Source organism: Pseudorca crassidens, chromosome 10 (assembly GCF_039906515.1).
Source record: "Pseudorca crassidens isolate mPseCra1 chromosome 10, mPseCra1.hap1, whole genome shotgun sequence".
In the NCBI taxonomy this organism is placed as follows: Eukaryota; Metazoa; Chordata; class Mammalia; order Artiodactyla; family Delphinidae; genus Pseudorca; species Pseudorca crassidens.
Window position 1 is genome coordinate 31656841 of NC_090305.1, and position 4940 is coordinate 31661780.

Below are 4940 nucleotides of genomic sequence, written 5' to 3' on the forward strand. Positions count from 1 at the left end.
GTGAGGATCAGCAGGGCCAGAGTGGGGTTCCCTGCTGAAGCCTCCACCTGCTTTCTACTCTCCCACTGTTTCTTACTTCTCTCCAAGTATTGTCTCGGAGACAACTATTTCTGCCTTCCCACGCCTCAGGGTGATAGAGGTCCTGGAGTACTTCTTTTACTCATCGGCTTCCAATTCTCCCCAAATCATCCTGCTTTGAGCATCTTCGATGGGCCCCAGGATTCAGGATGGAGTAAACTCCCTTGGGTACCACAGGTCTCTGGCCCACGTATGCTACAGAACCAGGGATGGAGCCCAGGACCGGCAGAGCTGGGGCAGTGCGGTCACTCCCACGGGCGTCCCTCATCCTCCAGACCCTGGTCCCCCACCCTGCCTCTAGAATCTCCTGCGCTTTTCTTTTCTCTTCCCCAAATTCCTCTTGTTAAACACCAGCTCCTCTTTGGGGACACATTTTGGACCACCTAACCCCCCTCTCAACCTCTTCTGTCCCCTGTCCTCTTCCTTCTACCCCCACCCTTGCATCTGTCCAAAGCTGTTCTTAACACAAATAAAACCCACAATAGTCCATAAAAAAATAAATAAATAAAAATAAATAATAGTACAGAAAAAAAAGTAATGACATGAAAAGCTTTACCATATTATACATTTTTTAAGCCAATTACAAAACTGTATGTATATTATTATTGCACTTTTATTAAACTATATGCATTGAAGGATAGATCAGGTCATCCTTGGACTCGTCCTCCCTCCTGGTGGTCCTCATCTCCCCTCAGTGTTTCCTCTCCCGCAACCTTCTCCCAGGATTGGTCTTTTCTAGTCTCTGTGAAAAGAAGAACTGCTCCCCTAAGAATCATCCTTTGACCTTCTGAATAATGAGATAGCCAGTTTGCCTGGGACAGTCAAGTAACCCCTGATTTCTCAACTATTACAAGCACCCCTCCTCACTCAGCATATTTGATACCCACAGTCATCATAGTTTAACACATCTCATTTTTTACATATTAAAACATTGACTGATCTAAAATTTGCACTTATCAAATTTTGCACTTATCAAAATTTGCACTTATCAAACAGTGCAAATGGTGAGCTGTAAAAATATTACAACTCACCCTCTGCACTGTTTGACTGTTTAATTTTTGAATACGAATAAAAATTCCAAGTGGTCACAGTGTCAGAACTGAGCTGGATTGTAGGACACCCAGTGGGTGTCTGGAGAATTGGAGAACAGGCTGGTGTTGGGGGGCAAACTACACATCTGGTGCCAGAAATGTAAGTGAAAACAGTGCAGAAAGAGGGAAGGGCACCCCCTCTCATTTTAAGAACACATCTCTGACATTTCTGCTTCCGCCCCTCTGGCCAGAACTGAGACACACAACTTTTTTATATGGGCTTGGAAAACTGGCTGTTAAAAGTGCCGAGAATGTTCGCTGAGAGAATGGTAGTTATTTTGGAAAAATACAAAACAGGCTTAGAGGCTAGGCCATGTGTAGGAAGTTTGGGGCTTGTAACTTTGGATTCCTTTCCTAAGAGACGTGGAGAATTTATTCGTAAAGCAAGCGCATTAGCCAGGATTAAGTTCAGCTGTAACAGAAAACCCCAAAGTAACAGTGGTTTGGTTCTGTATCCCGTTCCTGACTGTATGAAAGTGATAGTTAAACCTCCCTTGACTGGAGGGCCACTGTGTACTGGGCGAGGTCCCAGATGCTTTACATTTAATCTTCACAAGACCCTATAAAGGAGCACCCCACTTTACAGGTGAGAGACTGAAGCTCAGAGAAGGTAGGTAACTTGCCCAAGGTCACACAGCTCCTTTGTGGTCGAGCCTTCATGAATCCAGAGCTCTTTCCACTCAGGGGACAACAGGTGCCACCCTCACGTCTCCCCCATTAGCGCTAAGGAGGGAGGGACAACACCCAGCTTCCGTGCAGTTGACAAAAGCACATTTTCCCAGACTGGCTTTTCGAACATATGTGTTAATGGTTGAAAACTAAAACTGAAATGTGTTTCCACACTCATTACCACACTGCTCTGTTCATTTTTTTAAATCCCACAGAGCAACATATTTTGGTTGTGCCTCTGGTTCACCAAGTACAACTAATCAGCACATCCACTCACTCAGACAGAAACCAATGCCAAGGACATGGCGGGTCAAGACACCAGGGATGGTGAGACTGCAGGCGCTCCCAGCCTCCCCAGCCAGCCCCCTTCTCCTCCACAGACCACACTGCGGCTCCCAATCTGGTGTGAGGCTCTCTCTAGGTTCTTTCTCTGTGAGCTCCAGTCAAGAGGTCATGAAGAGCCCAGGAGGCAGGGAAGCCTTGCAGGTGTGGGCACTCGGCGTTTCACCAACCACACCAACCTGACTCTCGAAACGGTCCTTCAGGAGAGCAGACACAGCCGCATTTCACACAGAGAAGTTCAGAGACATCAAGTAACTTGCCCTAAGTCACACAGCCTAAAAATAACAGAGGCAGGACTCAAACCCAGGACTTCTGACTCTGAGAACAGAGCTTGATCCTGTTCCCAGGAAGTTCCTCCTCAGTGCTTCCCCTTTTCCCACTCCCTGTTGTCAACTGATAATTTCCAGAGTGAAGGCTCATCCTGCTGGTATGGGTGCCAGAGGTGGGGATCTGGTATTTGTAGACCAGAGGCACCTAGAGACAAGAAGAGGAACAGAGAAACACACAGAGACACAGAGAGAGAAGCAGAGACAGAGAGACAGATTGAGGGAGCAGTCTTCATTCTGGGCAGAAGACACGGTTTAAGAAGCTTATGATCTAGCTAAAGAGCAAAGACACAACACAGGAAGGAGGACTAAAATACAAGAGACCAAGCACACGTTGGCACCATGGGTGACAGAGGAGGGCTGAGTCGGGGAGGGTGGGCTGGAACTGGCCTGGCTGGGTTTGGACAGAGTCCAGTAGGAGGATGGAGGGAAGACCAGCCCAGAGCAGGGTGAGCGGGGAGGCCCCTCCGCCCGAGGGTGCAAGGCTACACAGTACTCCTCAGTATAGGTGTTGCCAGGATGCATGGAATCAACTGACGGACATCTAGGTGTTCCCAGCTTTTCACTTACACAATGTGTAATGGATTTCCCTTATGTTATAGGATAAATCCCCCAGGAAGACAGGGATTTTCCTGTAGGAAGACAGCCCCAGGGCTGCTCTTCTGTTTCTTCCCAGCTCAGGGACATGGTAATTTGTGCCCTGATCACGTATTTGAGGAAATGTAGGGAAATTAAGGTTTACAGACATATTCTAACCTTTTCAAATGTACCGGGTCTGTAAACTCCACATTGACTCAAATATAGTAGACAATCACTCTGTCTTTTATGTGTTTTGGGAAAATGTCCAAGTTTTCAGATGGATTGGTATTTGCAGGGCTTGTTTAAAAGGGTGTGAGGAGGGCTTCCCTCGTGGCGCAGTGGTTGAGAGTCCGGCTTCCGATGCAGGAGACGTGGGTTCGCGCCCCGGTTCCGGAAGATCCCACATGCCGCGGAGCGGCTGGGCCCGTGAGCCATGGCCGTTGAGCCTGCGCGTCCGGAGCCTGTGCTCCGCAACGGGAGAGGCCACAACAGTGAGAGGCCCGCGTACCACCAAAAAAAAAAAAAAAAAAGGGTGTGGGGAGGACATTGTCCTCTCGCGGTGACCTCCACAACCCCAGGCTCAAGATGGTAAAGCAGGTGCAAGACTGGGAACTGGGTGGTCACAGATCAGGGCTGGACCATGTCGGCCTCTTAGACTGTGTCACAATCCCAACCTTGTCTTTCACTGTCGATCCTGACTTGGATATCCCTTCTCTCATCCACTTCAGTGTCACTTAGAAGTGTGTACCTGTTTTCACAGCATCTACAAGATGTGATCTCAGGTGAGTTTGAAACATGTTGAGATATGCTATGAAAGACCAATGTACATTAATTTAAAAAAGGACCAGATGTAAGACCACAAAAACAAACAAAAAATACATTTCAAAAAGCAGGACGAGTACAGATAACTCTCTAATCACAATGCATGAAACTAGAAAGTAACAGCAGAAACAGGAAACTGGAAAGCAATACAAAGTTCAAAATTAAACAAAAAGAAACAAAACAAAAAACTATACCTGGATGGAATATTATTCAGCCTTGAAAAATGAAGGAAATTCTGACAACATGCTATGACATGCATGAACCTTGAAGACATTATGCAAAGTGAAATTAGCCAGGCACAAAAAGGCAAATACTATAGGATTCCACTTGCACGAGGCATCTAAGTGGTCAGATGAATAGAGACAGAATGTGGAATCACTGTTTCCAGGGGCTGGGAGGAGGAGGGGATGGGGAGTTGTTTAATGGGCTTAGAGTTTCAATTTTGCAAAATGAAAAAGTTCATCTTGCATACTGCACAACAATGTGAATATACTAAACACTACTGAACTATACACTTGAAATGGTTGAAATGATAATTTTTGTGTTATGTGTATTACAAAAAAAAAAAAAAAAGACCAGAACACAGACTTAGGATTATTTCTTAGACGCTGTCTTACTTATACACAGGGAGAAAAGAAAAAAAGCTTCACTTAGTGACAGAGAAAAAAATGCAGGACAAGGTGCCCTGAATTTTAGGCAGGAAATGTATAGACACATTTTACATGAACAAACTCTTACCTACCTAAAACGTTGAGCTGTATAAGAATGCAAATACCTTTGTGTTTTAAAATATCATTTTGCTGAACTGCCAAACTAAGATTTTGTGATGCAAAACAGCTAGCATCAGGGTTTGGTTCAGACCCGTTAAAACTGAATCACAAAAGCAACACTAAACTTCTACAATGTCATATTTTAATACAGTTTAAGAAGCTCACTGATGCCATGTTCACCCCTGAGTTTTCTTCTAGAGAGAATAATACGCACATTATGGGAAGTGCAGGGAGGCAGGAGTGTATGTTTTGTTGTTGACGTT